This window comes from Falco rusticolus, chromosome 2 (genome assembly GCF_015220075.1).
Source record: "Falco rusticolus isolate bFalRus1 chromosome 2, bFalRus1.pri, whole genome shotgun sequence".
Lineage (NCBI taxonomy): Eukaryota > Metazoa > Chordata > Aves > Falconiformes > Falconidae > Falco > Falco rusticolus.
Window position 1 is genome coordinate 97,556,369 of NC_051188.1, and position 18,286 is coordinate 97,574,654.

The window sequence follows — 18,286 nt, forward strand, 5'->3', positions numbered from 1 at the left end:
GAGTGGGTCATGCATGTTCTGGAGTAGTAGGACTACAGTCCAGCTAGATTTTAAGGCATGAGTGGAAGAGTAATTCCTGGATAAGTCTCAACTATTCCAGGTGAAGGTGCTGTTGTAAGGACCCTTACAAGGAGGAACTCTTGTCACCATCCAGACAGCAACCAACCATCCTGTTCAAGAGATTTGATTTCTGATACGAGCCTTACTCTATTCCAAGACACCAAAAATTATGTTTTTAACAAATCATCTTTCTGTGAATGTCAGCACAAGAAAATAAAAAAATCTCATTAGAAAAAAATTGCTTCTCCAGATCTATTTTAAATTAAAAGTTCTATATATACTTATTCATTAATCTATAGATGAATAATCATTAACATTTCATTAACACTCCTTAATTACTTGCTTATTCTAATATTTAGCCTTTCCTGGCATTTTTCCAGGGTTGTTGTTAGGAGTACATGGCTCATAGTTATCCAGATCAGCCTGTTTGCCTTTTTTAGACCTAATCACATGACACAGTAGTTTAAAATTGGAAATTCCCCAAAATCCCATGATTTGCAGAACATTAACTCCTAATCATTCAAAGAGCTCTACAGATACTGCTTGACTTCAGGCAACTACTCAGAAGATGTGTATTGGTGTCACACTATTTCTGTATTAACCCTGCCATCTCTATGGTACAGAATCAAGTGGAGGGTTTGTTTGGAAGGTTTGTAAGCATCTTCAAGCAAGAAACAGTGTGTTTGGGTTTTGTTTGTGGGAAAGAAAAAAAAAAAAAAGGTGTCCTTCTGCTTGATACCTGGGCTTTTTCCTCTAAAACTAAGTTAGAATAATAATAAAAATAATTTTGAAGATTAAAAAGGAACACCAAATCCCAAATTCTGATAGATGAATACCAATCTCAGCCCATTTCCTAAAACAAAACAAACCAAACTGAAACTGTCTTGCTAAGAAAAACTTAAGAAATGCTTCTTATATAATTTCTCTGAATAAAAAAATATAATGCAAGGATTTTATGTTGCAGCAAAACTTGAAGTGAAAAGTATTCAAAGGATTTTTTAATGAAAGAAAAAAGGCAGTACTAAAGCTTTGAGGACCCATCAAAATAAGCTCCTTTGGGGTATTCAATTATTATTAAAAAGTATTGAGCCTTCTAAATATGTATATCATAATCCTGGAATGAGATAAAATGCTGCTTCCCTTGAGCCTGCAGGAACAGAAATCTGAATGAGTATCATAGAAAGTAATAAGCTTTAACCAAAGAGTAATCAATGTAATCTTGATTAAAATTGGAAATCTTACTGGAAACCAGAAAAGGTTTTCAGAGGTATGGCTTCTGGATCTAGTTCCCAAAATGTCCGAAATTCATTACAAATAAGAAAGCTTACCAGTAAACCAGTAATACTTTCTGAATTGCCTTTTCCCCCATTGTTACTAAACCCAATGATTGTGGACTCCAGTGTTACCAAGGTTTGGTTTTGGTTTAAACCAATTTTTTTTCACAATTTTCATATTTTCAAAAACATAAGAGCAATATAGTAGGTATTGCAGCTTATTATAAAAATTAATAATCTTAGGCCATGCTGACTACAGAAGGAATAAAAAAAAAAAAAAAAGGTTGCAAAGCTTGTAAGCTTTTCCCTAAAATCAATCTAATCAATTGCTACAATTTAGTGCTGATCAGTTTTCCACACCAAAGAAAATTGTCTCATCAGTCTATAGGCTTAGTGGTTTATAATGAAAATGTGACTGGTGTAACACTAAACACGCTGTCCAGAAACTGATTTCTACTTTTCACTCTTACACTGTACTGTAGATGATACTAATTAATCCCAAACCCTTGCAGGCCTATTCCCATTACCAGTAATGACCAATTAATGATGACTAACTCTCTCACTGGCTGTGTCATGGGGACCCATTTGCAGAGAACATGTCTTGGGATCTTCATTGATCTTCCTTTCAATGACAACTGCATAATATGTGATAATTCCAGTGTTGTGTGTCTCCTAAAATGCTCCCTTCTTGAATAAAATGTGTAACTGTTAAATATGAGAACACAATAAATGATGTATAGAGTAAAATCCACTTTAAATGGCAAGTGTTCATACTTCTGAATTGCTTTGTGTATGCACAAATTTGTTACGAGTTACTATCTGGGTTTCAAATTTAGATCTCATCAATATAGTATTTTTACATGAAGAAAAGGCATACTCCATGTCCTTGAATTTGTCTTTCTGAAAAGTTGTTTACCTTACCCCTGTATAAAGATAGAGAATGATGCAGTAAGGAAGGTTGTAAAGAGAGTTTAGGCAGGTCTAGCTATCATAATACTATGAGAGAAAAAGAAAAAGAAAAAGAAAGAAGAAAAATGATTCATTTTACATGGATAACTTATTAGAGGAGCTGTCCACAAACACAGCTCTCTGTAAACAACCAACTCATGGAGGAAGAAAAAGAAGAAGAGGAACTGGAGGAAGCTGTGTACTTATTTCATTGTAAAATGAATTATAGGCATCGAGGGTGTTTATCAGAATAAATCTAGGGTGTTGATGGAAATACAGAAAAGAATAAAATACAGGTTTGTCAATTAAATGACTGCTCATCTATTGGACAGCTGTGTTTGTTACTATGCTCAATACTTTATTGTTTTTCTGGAAAAATAATATGTATACTGAGTTTCAGTCTAGACACTGCATTTATGGCTCCAAGGAGAAGCTGAGTAGTCTGAGTTTCACCACAGCTCAAGTTCCCTAGCTTTTCTCAGGATATGGGAGGGTTAAGCAATACAAACATTTAGCCATGCAGAATGCTCTATATCCAAAGGGCTTGATAAAACAGTTTCATCTTATTTTTCCTACCTTAGAATGCAGGGTTTTCCCCACACTTTTCCATTTTGAAGAACCATCCTGAAATTAGGGTTTAGATATTTAATACAAACAGGAAAATGACACTAAAAAACCTATGTAATATTGCAATATATTACGAACATAATAGAAATGCAGTTTCCATGAAAATCATGCACACTGAATATAAAGGCAAGAAATGTAACAGTATATACTGAGAGCAATACTGAAGATGTTAATAATGGTTGTGTTTTCTTTGGGTTTAATGTCAGGCTTTGAACATTTAAATTCCCAGTAACATTGCCTGCCCATAGGGCGTTTTGTACAAAGAAGAGGCTAAATTTTAGTGCTTGCCCCTCGTACTGGAAAGAGGAAAGCTTCTGTAGCTTGTTCTTTAAGCTTTTCAAGAGGATTAGATATTTTTGTAATGCATTAACATGTCCTTGGGGAGAAAGATCATAGTGATCAGAATTTTAAATAAGAATGTTACTGAAGAGATGTATAAATATCAACATATAAATTAAAACCATAATAGATATGACCCTCTATCAGCTCTGTGAGGTTAGATTTTTATTTTTTAGAGAAATTAAAAAAAAAAAAAAAAAGAGCAACTTGATGATGTCACAGTGCAAGATCACAAACTCTTTGAAATCTGAGAAAGTCTGGGGCTGCTAACTATACAAGGTATATAAACCTACTAACATGACAACATGTCTATAGCTGCAGGGCTTTATTTTCATTCTTGAAAACATGAAGTCATTTTCCCAGACACTGAGGAACTGTATCAAACAAATTCAAACTCCGAGTCTCTTTAAAAATTCACTTTGCTATATATAATCTTCTGCACATTTTGTCTGGATTGCTTGAATCTAGTGATAAAAAAAAAAAAGGACATAAGAAGCAGGAACCAAGACAAAAAGTAGGCCAGTTTTAATAATTAAATAGATTAGACCTCACTAACCTCATGAAAGGAAAAAGGTTTTCATGAAGGGGAAACCACTGCTTCTTTATTTATTCATGGGGATCTGTGTGATACGACTGTCGGAATGCGATCAAACTTCACGGATACTACTGTTTTTCTGCCAAGAGGGGCTCTGCCTTTGGGGCACCTGTGACAGAGGCTGGCTCAAAAAAATTAATGTTTAAAATTAAAAACTCAGCTTCAGCAAAATAAATTACCTGCATGTTAATTACACAGGTAGCAGCTAATTTAACAGCATTTTATTTCTGATCCTGAACCACTTCGATGTAGTAGTTCATACCAGTGTCACATAGCTGAATTTCAAGGACACTTATGACACAATGAACTACCTGGTAAACCCTGAAAAACATTAAGAGACATTTTTAAGAACAGTTTGTGAGTGTTTTGCTGTAGCAACTGAGGCCTTGACATGATAACAGGAGTGAATGGAGGAAAGAAATGGGTCTCTGAGTTTTTATGATTTCAGGCCCTTTTGGCAGTAAAGTTAAACATGCTTTTCAAATCTTTTCTTTACCCTGCTGATGTTGGTTAGGTTAAAAAAAATAATTTTCATAGTAAAGGAACAGAGTGTTTTCAATCACTGTCCTTGCTTTCCTTAAAGAAGCACAGACAAGAGGTGTTTAAGCTTGAGGTAAAATAGTTTTATTTATTTTTAAAATATCATAATAAAAGACACACAGAAAACAATTTATGGGTAATTAAACTTGGCAATGGAATTGATTTTTTCAGCTAATGTTTTGGATTGAAACATGAATCCAGACTGAACAAAAACATGAAGTATATATGACATGTAAACAAACACTAAATCTCTCCATCTTCACAATGTAATCAGTGGTCGTATTGATATTTGGTGTCAGTAGTAATAACTAATTTCCTACATCCTGTTTTGTTCACACATTTCCCAAGTTAAAGTACTGACTACAACAAGTACAGCAAAGATAACTCTATTGTTGCAACTGCAATAATCTGTACTTAAGGTCAAGAAAGCCAAAACCTGAAACTACCAAGGATGTATAATAATTGTTTCAATTTTCTAAATGTCAAAGATTAAGACAGTCAACTCAGTCATTTATATGTGATCACCCTGCAAAAAAGACTGTAAGCTTTTACATGTAAAAAGTAACCCATCCAGTAACTCTAGTACAGCCAGGAGGCCCAAATTCGTAACATCCAAGATCTTTCAAACTGGTTAAAAAGATGCTGAGACCTGGATGTAGGCAGTTCTGAAAGTGACAACGCACTAGATTGAATTTAGATACCTCAAGTTTATTGACCATTAAATAATGAGAATTTTGTGTACAAGAATGCCCCAGAATTATTCTGTATAGTAAACAAGGAAGCCTAAAGCTGAGTGACATACAAAAATGTAAGGAATGTCTCTTCCAGAATATGTTATTGTCCTGAGCTGTAAAGGTAAGTGTTCAGGGAGAATTTGTGGGTTGTGTTGTTTCATACATGGAGTTCATCTGACAGAGAAGGGGAAGAACTTCTTTGGTCAAAGGCTTGCCAAGCTGGTGAAGAGGGCTTTAAAGTGAAGTTGCCAGGACAGGGTAACCTCAATCCATCCCATTCCTACAAGCCTGATGCCAATGCCAGCAAGAGATACCTAGAGTCTGGAGAGGAATTTCAGGCCAGCAGGAGAGCACCTGAAGAGCAGCACAAAGGAATTCCAGCTGCTCTGGTCAGTAAATCTGATTCATCAGGGGCCCAACCTAAATGCCTCTATGCAAATGCATGTAGCATGGGAAATAAACAAGAAGAGTTAGAGACATGTGCATGCCTGTATGGTTATGATCTCATTGGCATCATGGAGGCATGGTCAGATGAGTCTTATGACTGGACTGTTTGAATGGAAGGATACAGGCTTTTTAGGAAAGACAGGAAGGAGAAAAGAGGAGGGGCTGTTGTCCTCTATGTCAACAGCCAGCTGGAGTACATGGAGTTCCACCTGGGGAGGGATGAGGAGATGACCAAGAGTTTATGGGTCAGGATTAAAGGGAGGGCAGGGACAGTAACAGGTGACATTATAGTGGGGGTCTGCTAATGCCACCTGATTAAGAGCACTGAGCAGATGCCTCCCTCTATAGGCAGATAGTAGCTGCCTTGTGTTCACAAGCCCTGGTCATCATAAGAGACTTCAGCCACCCTGATATCTGTTAGGGGTACAACACAGGAGGGAATAAGCAATCCAGGAGGTTCCTGAAATGCATTGAAGATAACTTCCTTCTCCAAGTGACAGAGGAGCCAACGAGGAGAGGCACTATGCTGGACCTTGTTCTCACCAACAGGGAGAGGCAGGAGGGGAATGTGAAGCTCACAGATAAGGAATTGTCTGGAATGTCATACTCTAAGAGTTGTGGTCAATGGCTCAATGTCCAAGTAGAGACCAGTGATGAGTGGCATTCCTCAGGGGTCTGTACTGGGTCCAGTGCTGTTTGACATCTTTGTCAGCAACATGGACAGAGGGATCGAGTTCAGGTTTGCCAATGACACCAAACAGAATGGTGTGTCCAACACACTGGAAGGAAAGTCAAAGAATAAATGTTAGCAAAAGTGATAGCTATTAACTTGTCTCATTGGCTGACATATAAGAAAACAAAAAAAAAAAAAAAGAAGAGACTAAAAGTAGAATTTGTATTTTCATAAGAATTTTTGAAAGAGATGGATTCCCAACAAAGAAAAAAACTATTTGAAAGACTGAATGTTTCTTTTTTTCACAGTCTCAGAATAAGAAAAAATTAACAATCTCAGTCTTCCAATACGGAAGACCTTATTCTTTTCAACTCTAACTGGAAAGCTAAAAATACATGCAGTGAATTGCCATTATTTTAATAACAATAAAAAAGTCCAGATATTTTCCATATATTCAAATTTTGAATTGAAAAAGAGAACTAATACATCTTTACTGTTTGATCAAATTTGTCTCTACATTAAAGAGAATATTTCTGAGTTATATTCAAAGGGTGTCAATACTAAATTAGAGGTACCCTTCTGGTTGAACATACTGGGTGATACCCCATATTGTCATAGTAGAGGACAACAACAGTTTCAAAGAGGTGTATTTTTATTGCATTTCCTTAGAACTACAGTATTTCCAATCGAATGCAGCCAGACCTTTTCTTTATTAAAAAATGGAATTATAAAATGAGGTATGAAAGATAATTTGTTCCAGAAATTATCAAAATAATTTAACAGAAGAAGATAATTTCTTCTTTCTTTTTCTCTTCTTTTTCCTTTTTTTTTTTTTTTCCCCTCTAGAACTTATCAAAAGATTCTAAAATCAGTACCTTGGAATCATTGAATCTGACACTGAGCTGAGCACTGACCAAGTCAAAGATGACTTTTTCACATAAGAAATTAATTTTGGATTTTTCTTCTTATGATTCTATTTTTACAAGCTTTAAACAAGTTTATCTTTCCATCTGAAGTTTTCATTTTTTATTTTTGTCTGTATCTACTCCCTTCAGGTTCTTTTACAGTATTTATTAGTAAAAGACTTCCTTTCCTTGAAGCCCCTGAACAGGGAAAATATTGCTGTGTTTATGTTCTCATTGTAGAAATTTTACTGTTCTCATAGTTCTCCTATTAATTTCTCCTTTAGTCTGTATAAGAGCTGTGGAACACAATTGTTTATCACTGTGCCTGCTTCCATGATAGTGAAGGTCAAATCTGCATTGCATTATGATTGGCACAGATTAGGCTCTCTGTCTTCTTAATATTGTGCAATTAAAGACAGAAAGTTCATAATCTTTCTGATAAAATATACTGTATACTTATCCAGGCTTTGAGAAGAGGATTCAAGAGCTCAGGAGAAAAGGGTGAGGTCATTGACCTACATTTTCCAATACCTCCCAATCCATTGATGCCTCATTGGTGAATATTGATGGCACAGAAGAGTAAAGACATAGTAACACAAAAATATTCTTTTAAGTGAGATCTAGTAGCATGGAAATTGCACACTTTTAAAACAATATCAGCTGAAGTTTTAAGTACTATAACACCATTAGGCTTCACTTAAATTGTTTTAGAACAAACATCCTCAAAGATTAACTTTGGAAATTATCTTTGTTACCCTTTCTTCTTCAACTCTGATTTGAACTCCAGCAGTCTCCCAGTTATCACAAGTGTCAAATTCTGGTTTTTTATTTCTTTCAAAGAACTTGTCAAACTAGTTATGTATTGCATTACTAGTGCTTCTATCTTCATAACTTGGTGTTTTCAGATGTTTCTACAATTTTCTGATCGTCTTTAAAACAACACTGCTGTAAGTCAGAGAGGTGGAGGATCACAGATTGAAGAGATTTAAATTCTTTCATATATTTTGTATTTCACAATATTTGAGTAGTTTTCCAGGCACTCATATGAAGGAGTAAGGTTAGTCCCAAGCTTTCATACAAAATGAAGCTTGAGGAGACAAAGAGAATTAGCAGCTGACTGGTGGTTACAGATGAGGAACCAGATGTTCATTGACCTCTGTGCATTGTGTTGGACCAGCCATAAAAATCCCAGCTGGAGTCAGGAAGGAATTCCCTGCTCCTGCAGTTAAGGCAGCTGTGGGGCATCTTGCTGAGGAGCCAGCTACAGGTTATTCGCCTGAATCAGAGAGGCATACTGAGCCATACTTCCATGAACAGAACTCCCTGGAAAAAGCATCAGAACTGTGGGTGCATCTCGACTGTCAGATGCAGGTGATTGCATGGCAGTTCTGCCTTCACTGGATCGCTTTGATCTGTAAGCCAGGTTCAGACTTGCCTACCCAGATCACATTGTATCTGACCAAAAGGTACATATGAAATTTGTCCATTTCAGAGCCATAAGAAGCAGGGATTCAAAAAAAGAGGTTAAAAAGTGCTGACTTTTGTAAAATCCTATTGTTTATGAATTGAGGTAAACAAGAATGTCAGCCCTGCTCCTGAATGATAACCAGTCCGAGGGATCTCCTGTCTTTGTAAATCACAGTACTGGCCCTCCAGCCCTTTTTCTCATCTGGGATTTTAAAGCAGGCTCCCAAACAGACTACGCTGAACATCACTTGTAGCACTTTCCAGAGGATATAACAAAGAATGGAGCAGAATAAATGAATCTGCCAAGTTAGCCATTTGCTTCCACTGAAGTTAAAAGACTGCTTCAAGCTTAAATTTGAGGTGTACAAAGTCTTTGCATCACTATACATTTCACAGCGTGCCTCATTATGTTGCAGAGATTCTCAGACTAGTCCACATGAAAAATGCTGCTCAGACTACTTTAACAAATGTGTAGGTTTGTTGGGTTTTTTTCCTCTAGGAGTGGCACTTATCCCAAGGGCTCCATTATCCAGTTCCCCTTGGCTGTGTGGAAAAAAATAATTTCACTTGAGTGGCTTTTGTTTTAGAAAAATGTCCAGCTGAAGACATTTTGGTTTCAAGGCTGAATTTCCTGGGTTTGATTATTGTGCAAAAATGGATCTACCGTGTTTCAAATGGAAGACATAGTTATAAAACTCTCCTGTCCATTAATTCCAAATTGCTGTACTGGCATCAATTGTGTATTGATCTACTGAAGAGATTTCGGTTTGCTGGAGTTTTCTTTTCTTCTCAGGTGCCCCTGAGATTCCTATATGGTTTAGTAGACAAAAACATGATCTTATTCTATTTGTCTATCTGTCTTATTTTTCTGTTAAATATTCACTGTGTGATAAGAGGAGAGACACAGAAAATAGTTTACTGGAGAACAAAAGATTAAAGTATCAGTTAATGGACAAAAATCATAGACTTTTAAAATCACAGATTTTTGCTTATATCTTTAGTAAATAATTTTGGTAAAATCAAATAATAATCTTCAGTGCATTTAATTTTTTTTTTAATTCAGAATTGCTTGAGAGGTAATGATATCTTCATGGTATGCCTCTGATATAGACATCCTGAACATGTGAAAAGTAATATACTGATTTTGATGTGAATATTTTCAATCATATATTTAATCTCATCTTTACAGAGTCACAGAATCACAGGTCAGGGTTGGAAGGGACCTCTGGAGATCATCTAGCTCCACCCCCTGCTAAAGCAGATTTTCCTAGAGCAGGTTGCACAATTACATCCGGGTGGGTTTTGAATGTGTCCAGAGAAGCAGACTCCACAACCTCTCTGGGCAGCCTGTTCTGGTGCTCTGTCACCCTCACAGTAAAGAAGTTGTAAAGATCTTGACCAAATCTAAACACGCACTGGTCATCCTTGGCTCTTTTCAGTGAAAGGGTATGAGAAGATCCTTTTCATTACAACCTAGAAACACAGAATCATAGAATGGGTTGGGTTAGGAGGGACTTTTAAAGGTGATCTAGTCCAGCTTGCAATAAGCAGGGACATCTCCAAGTAGATCAGGTTGCTCAGAGATTTTCCAACCTGACCTTGAACACTTCCAGGGATGGGGCATCTACCATCTCTCTAGGAAACCTGTTCCAGAGTTTCACTATCCTCATTGTAAAAAAAATATTTCTTACATCTAGTCTGAATCTACCTTCTTTTAGTTTGAAACTATTATCCCTTGTTCCATCACTATAGGCCCTGCTAAAGTGTCTGTCCCCATCTTGCTTATGAGCCCCTGCTAGGTCTTGAAAGGCCCCAATAAAGTCACCCTGGAGCCTTCTCTTCCCCATACTGAACAAACCCAACTCTCTTGACCTTTCCTCATAGGAGAGGTGCTGCAGCCCTCTGCTCACTTTTGCAGTCCTCCTCTGGACCCACTTAACAGGTCCCTGTCTTCCCTGTACTGAAGACTCCAGAGCTGGATGCAGTACTCCAGGTCAGGTCTCATTGGAGCAGTGTAGAGGGGGAACATGCATCTGACGTTTGTTTTTTTTTTTTTTAAGATGTTTTAAGACGGCTGCCTTAACATCAAAGATGACATCTTTGTCAGTGACATGGGCAGTGAGATCAAGCACACCCTCAGCAAGTTTGCCAATGACACCAGAGTGGTGCAAATGATACACAGGAGGGAGGGGATGCCATCCAGAGGGACCTTGATAATCTTGAGAGGGGAGCCTCTGTGAACCTCATGAAATTCAACAAGGACAAGTGCAAGGTCCTGAACCTGGGTTGGGACAACCCCCAGTATCCATACCGGCTGGGTGCAGAATGGATTGAAACCATCCCTGAGGAGAAGGGCTTGTGGGTGCAGGTGGATGAAAAGCTCAACATGGCCTGACAATGTGCGCTTGCAGCCCAGAAAGCCAACCTAATCCTGGGCTGCATCGAAAGAAGCATGGCCAGCAGGTCGAGGGAGGTGATTCTCCCCCTTTACACAGTTCTTGTGAGCACTCCCCACTCAGAGTGCTGCGTTCAGCTCTGGGGCCCCCAGTGCAAGAAGGACATGGACCTGTTGGATCGAGTCCAGAGGAGAGCCATGAAGATGATCAGAGGGCTGGAGCACCTCTCCTATGAAGACAGGCTGAGAGAGCTGGGGTTGCTCAGGCTGGAAAAGAGAAGGCTCTGGGGACACCTTCTTGGGAACTTTCAGTACTTGAAGGGGGCTTATAAGAAAGATGGGGATCGATTTTTTGAGTAGGGCCTGTAGTGATAGGACAAGGGTTAATGGTTTAAAACAAAAAGAGGGTAGAGTTAGATTAGATATTAAGAAGAAATTCTTTCCTGTGAAGGTGGTAAGACACTGTAACAGGTTGCCCAGAGAAGCTGTGCATGCCCCACCCTGGAAGTGTTCAAGGCCAGGTTGAATGACGCTTTTAAGCAACCTGGTCTAGTGGGAGGCATCCTTCCCCATGGCAGGAGGATTGGAACTAGATGATCTTTCAAGTCCCTTCCAACCCAAACTGTTCTATCATTCTGTGATTCTATGATATTTTTCATAATAGCTGCAGAGTTATGAAGTTAATCTAGGAAGCAGAAAATCTGGTAGACCCTCAGAGATAATCATAACCCATTCTACATTTTGAATGTTACAAAAATCTGTCAGGCTAAGAAATAGTCTGCTTATTCTTTGTTGCTGTGGCCACAAATCATTGTGTGTAGGCTAGGCCACCACATAGAGAACAATGGAAGATGCATGGGTCCAGAGAGAGATTGCACTAAGGGGAAGATTCTCCTTGTAGCTCACCACTGAGTGACAACATAGGAAAAAGCAATTTTCTACTTTGAACCAAGACTCAGAGAGAGCAGCCTGCCAAAGGACCTGCCTACACAGCTAAACAAAAACAGGTCAAGAAGTGAGCTCAAGGGCTCAGTCCTTTATTTTCTAGGCTGCCAAATTCTTGTCTGCCACTCTGCCCACTTGGGTACATTCCATTTGACTGTGTCAGCACATTTCCACTTCAAACCAGGAATTTCTGCCAAGGAATGAAACTGCTAGATTTGTGTCCCTCTGCAGTCCTCCAACTCTGTCCCAGAAATCTTTGCATTTGCAGTTATCCCACCATGATCTCCAGCCACATCCCCAAATACACTGGTTCATGCGTTAAAATAATTTCTCTTGTATGCTGCACTTTAACTGTCATAGTGTATTCAGAGCTCGAAAACAGAAAACAATTATTCTGTCTCCATGTCACATGTGCGTCATATAGAGTCCAGAGTGGGGTGGTAGGTGATGTGGATACATCCAGTCTGCTTGAGTTGGTGCTAGCTTTAAGCAATGTGGACAGGAACTAGAATATGATTCATGTCACTTCTCTCTTTTATTTAGCAGTGCGGATGTAGCAAAAGATCCCTTTGCTTCTTCTTTGGCAAGTTTTGTCATTGTTTATTCATTTGTTTCCCTTTTTGCTCTAATAAAAATGCAGCAACTCTACAGTTTAGTAATTTGCAATTTTTCATAACCATCCATTAAGAACAGCACGTTGTACTAGCAGTAGAGCAGCTGAGTGACAAACAAAAGTGTCTAACTAAAAGCAGAGGGACGGGAAAAAAGTGTGTGTTGTGGAGCAGCAGCTAACAGCTGCTGCCATGAAGGTGGAACTCTGAGGAGTGCAACACATGCATGGAAGAAGTTTAAATTAGGCCTTGTAATTTTGGATAGTTTGTGAAATCCCTACAACAGTAAAAAAATACAGTGGGAATAATAGCCAGAAACTGCAAAAAGACTATTCAGATTCAGATCAGTTCCTGTTTGAGATCAGTTCCTGTTTGGACTTGATACAAATCTAAGATTTTCCCAGAATGCAGAAAAAAAATGAAACAAGATACTGGAAGAAAGACAAGACAATGTTCCAATAGAGTGGATTAAATGAGAAATAGAGATTGCAGCAGCAAAAATACATTAAAGAAAAAGCCATTTTAAAGGAGATCTCTGTGTCAGAAAGGAACAATATGAATGACTGATTAAGCTGGGCAAAAAAATCACTGACCTAAGCATTGTCCAGCTGCTCAGTAAAACTATTGTCTTTGAACAGAAAATCATACAAAAAATTGTAGACAAGTATTACAATTATCCAAAAAGAACCAGAATACACATGGGGCATGAAATTTTTATGAACTTTTAATACAGATTATGAAAACATTTAAGAATTAGCTAAAGTAGCATCTTGAGTGCAAGAGAAAGCCTTAATAAGTTAATTAACCATTGTCCCTTATATGAAAACATTGCAATAGGCCTACTGGAAGATGTAGGAGGGGTCAGCCTTTTCATGGTCATATTTGTCATCTAATTACCATCATGTTTGACCTCATTAAAAAAACAGTAATGAACTATGCGATTTTATCACATTTGGCTATTAATACAAAGACTCTGTGAACTTTCGTACTAATATAAATAAAAGTTCAGTACATGGACGCACTTCACAATGAAATGTGCACCTTGAGTCCTTGTGCACCAAGGGCAAAGGAAAGGAATAATTTTACCATTGCTGAGTAAAGGAATTGTTAATTGATGAGTCTGGTACACAAGAAGGCACCTGGTCTGAATAAGTAGTATTTATGTATCTCCTGAGAGATGATGCAATGCTTAAATTAGTAGAAGTGTCAAGCCTGCCTTTGAATAGGGAAGAAAAAATTATAAAGAGGAAGTATTAAATAAGAAAGATTAAATATACCTAGACTTCCTGGAAAGTTCAGCTACAGCAAACAGCTACAAAATGAACATACTCCACCAGGAAAGTGCTTTTACTAGTAAGTGCGACTTGACATGTAAACCAACCTGGGGGAGGAATTCTCTATTGCATGAGACTGTCAGGACAACATTCCCAGCTGATTTCAGGGAAAGAGGGTCTTCTCATTTTAAATTTGAGGTAAAAAAGATCAAGATTAATTTTTCCTGCTATATTTTTTCTTCATCTTTGTCTTCTGTAAAGTATTTCGAATTGTTTTTCTCACTTTAGGTATAGCAGATATATTTTTTTATTTGCATTTCACCTTGGCTTTAATTGCATTAAGGATGATTTCAAGACAAGTGGCTGGTAAGAGGTCATTCCTTGGGAGCAAGTTTTCAAACAAACAAGGTATAGGAACACATCACCAAATGCCCAACTCAGAACAGCATTCCTCAGAGTACTGCCAATACGCAGGTTGTGTCCCCTCAGCGGTTGTATGGAAATTAAGAGAAGCATCCTGGGTTGGTAATAAACACAAGGGCTCTCTGAAATGTTGTAAAAGAGCAAGAAGCATGCCTGCAAAGGTTCTTAAAAGTGCTGTAATAAAAGATTGTTGGTAAGTTTATGGTCCAAGTGGAAAGCAGCCAGGCTTGTGGGAGGCTTGGCTAATTGGGTACTTCATTGGGAAAAAACTGGAAGAGGCAATGAATTGTCTTTGAAAAAAAGATAAATCCTTTTCTTCTGTTAATCAGGTAAAAGGCAATACAATCTTTCCATGTGTTAATTTCTTACATAGCATTAAGTTTATTCTCATATGAACATGTATGAGATATTTGGGGTTTGGTTTTGGGGGTTTTTTTGCCTGTTTTAACACAAAAGACTTTGTCAAGGACACCCGAATAAGGCATTTGATACTTCTAGTGCTATTTGAACTCTAAAGATGCTGTAAACACAGAAGTGATGTATAAAGATATAAATTTATGTCCACCACATGAGAACAAAAATCTTTTGTGGGACTTGTAAAACAATGTATATTACAGCTGACTTAGCCCTTGGTATAGCACGTATGAGTAATGGTTCTTCAGAATTTTGCCCAAGGTCTTGCCTTTAACAAACATTGTTTGTCTTTTTTCTGCCAAATGAAAGTAATTTCAAGTACAAAAGGGAAAGAGTTACTAAAGTTCTATGAAAATTTGGCTCTGTAAGGTGTTTTCTTTGCTTCCAGTAATAATGCATACTTAGTCTGCTTCTTAAATTATTTTGACTCTTTCTATGACTCGATGATCTCAATCTAAGAATCTCAAATTTACCTTTTGAGAGAGTGTCCCAGAGATCTCAAGTGGGAGATGTCCACAGAGGACCTCTGAAGGGCATATTTTATCACTTAAGAATCAAACCATAAGCTCATATTGAGGTGTTGACTTTTTTGTGACTGGGCAATGAAGTACTCTGTCAAAAGAGCTTATTTTTATGTTTATGTTTATGTCTTACACAATCTCACTTGATGAACTGGGAGAATAAAAAGCCATCACTTTGTGGCTGAAGAGAAGGAGAAGGCAGGTGTGTAATGTGAAAAGGTTCATTAAGTGACTACATACTGTTTTGTTAATGAGAAAAAGTCTGATCATATTAATATCAGCAAAAGTAGAGATAAACAGTCTGCAAAAGCTGTTGGTGAAACAGGAATGAAAGAATCATAGAATCATTTAGGTTGGAAAAGTTTTTGAGATCAAGTCCAGCCATTAACCCAGGACTGCCAATCTACCACTAAACCATGTCCCCAAGCACTGCATCTACAAGTTTTTTAAATATCTCCAGGGATGGTGATTCCACCACCTCCCTAGGCAGCCTGTTCCAATGCTTCAGCACCTTTTCAGTGAAGAAACTGTTCCTAATATCCAATCTAAACCTCCCCTGGTACAGATTGAAATAATTTTCTCCTGTTCTGTCACTTGCTACCTGGGAGAAGAGACCAACCCCCACCTGCCACAATCTCCTGTCAGGCAGTTCTAGAAAGCGATAATGTCGCCCCTGAGCCTCCTCCTCTCCAGGCTAAACAACCCCAGTTCCTTCAACCGCTTCTCATATGACTTGTGCTCCAGACCCTTCACCAGCTTCACTGCCCTTCTCTGGACACGCTCCAGCCCCTCAGTGTCCCTATTGCAGTGAGGGATTCAACACTGGACACAGTATTTGAGGTGCAGCCTCACCAGTGCTGAGTACAGGGGGACGATCACACCCCTGGTCCTGCTGGCCACACTGTTTGTGGTACAAGCCAGGATGCTGTTGGCCTTCTGGGCCACCTGGGCACACTGGTGGCTCATGTTCAGTCGGCGTCAGCCAGCACCCCCAGGGCCTTTCCCACCAGGCACTTCCCCGCCGCTCTGCCCCAGCCTGTAGCGTTGTGTGGGGCTGGTGTGACCCAGGTGCAGGAGCCAGCACTTCTCCTTGTGGAACCTCATACGATTGGCCTTGGCCCATTGATCCAGCCTGTCCAGATCCCTCTGCAGAGCCTTCCTGCCCTCCAGCAGGTCAACACTCCTGCCAGCTTGGTGTCTCCTGCAAACTTACTGAGGGTGCGCTCAATCCCCTCATTGAGATCATCAATAAAGACAGTAAACAGAACTGGGCCCATTACTGAGCCCTGGGGAACACCACTTATGACTGGTCACCAGCTGGATGTAACTCCATTTTACTACCACTCTTTGGTCTTGGCCATCCAGCCAGCTTTTAGCCTGGCATAGAGTGCAGCCATCTAAGCCATGAGCAGCCAGTTTATCCAGGGGAACACTGTGAGAGATAGTGTCAAAGGTGTTACTAAAGTCCAGGTAAACAACATCCACAGCCTTTCTGTCATCCACTACATGGGTTATCTTGACATAGAAGGAGATAGGTTCATCAAGAAGGAGCTACCTTTCATAAACCCATGCTGGCTGGGCTGAATCCCCCAGTTATCCTGCATATGCTGCATGATGGTGCTCAGGACAATCTGCTCCATAACCTTCCCTGGCACCAAGGTCAGGCTGACAGCTCTGTAGTTTCTTGGATCCTTGTTCCTGCCCTTCTTCTAGATGGGCATCACATTGGCTAACCACCAGTCTTCTGGGACCTTCCCAGTTACCTAGGGCTGCTGACAAATGATGGAGGGTGGCTTGACGAGCATTTCTGCCAGCTGCCTCAGCAACTTCAGGTGGATCTCATCTGGCCTTATAGACTTGTGTGTGTCTAAGTGGAGCAGCAGGTCACTAACCATTTCCTTTTGAACTGTGGGGACTTCATTATGCTTCTCATCCCTGTCTTCCAGCGCAAGGGACCGAGTAAAGGAAGGATAAGCTTTATTTTCTAAGGTATTAATTAATAAACAATAGCAATGAAAAAAGGACACAGCAAATGAAACAAAAGTAGAACTTACAGTTAGTCCTTGCAGCTATGAAAACATTGACAGACCTGAAACTGCAAGTTTCAGTGTTTTCTACAATACACATGATCTGCACATATGCAGTAGCCATTTAGAGGTGTCTAGGAAAATGATATGTCAGCAATTGTAGCAGTGATATGGTATACTATTTCCAGAAGTTGTATTTCTGCAGTCTCTGGTAAATATTAGAAATTGTTTGTGCATATGTTGGTGCATTTCCCCCTGCTCTTCCAGGTACATGCATTGATCAGTTGTCTTCTCCAGGTGTCATATAAACTGTTACAAGTAGACAGCTGGCACTGTGACACACCAGAATACGCCTGCTATGTTGGTGTCATATACCTGATTCCAGTCCCTTAATACTGAGAAAGTCTTACTATCTGGAGTTGAAATCCTGAGCCTGGTACTACTATTCTGTGACAATCAGGGAAATTTTAAGTTGTACATCCTGTAAGTTAAGAAAACAACAAAGTATTTCCCATCCTTCTGTCTTCCACATCATGGTGTAAATATCCCCTGTCTATCCTGCCTGAGAGATTACAGAAAGCAGTTTCAAGGACTGTGCTGTTTTATGCAACAGTTCTGTAGGTGTGTGGGTGAAAATTACTGTCTGTGCATTGGCTCTGGCAGAAAGTAATGAAGAGGTCTCTAGATATTTGTCTGGCCTTCAGCTTTGCTAAAAGTATATGCTGAAAACCAAATTAGCTGAGAAACTTTATAGAAGTTGACCGGTGCCATTGCTGCATCTATTGACAATGCCAATGTGGCTAGACATTTCTAAAAAGCTTTCTACTCTTGAATGGCTAATAGTGTAACCTCAGCACTACTTAAATCAGTAAGATCTGCTATACTCCAAGACAGATACTTGAGAAGTGAGTGCAATTTATTCTTTATTACTTCTAGATTAACCTGATTGAGTGGTAGTGCATGGTATTTGGATTGTGGGAAAATAATCTTGAGGGGGTGGAATTAGAGAAAACTGGGACCTAATAGAAGTGTAGTGTTACAGAAAGATTTTTTAGGGTAAAACACAG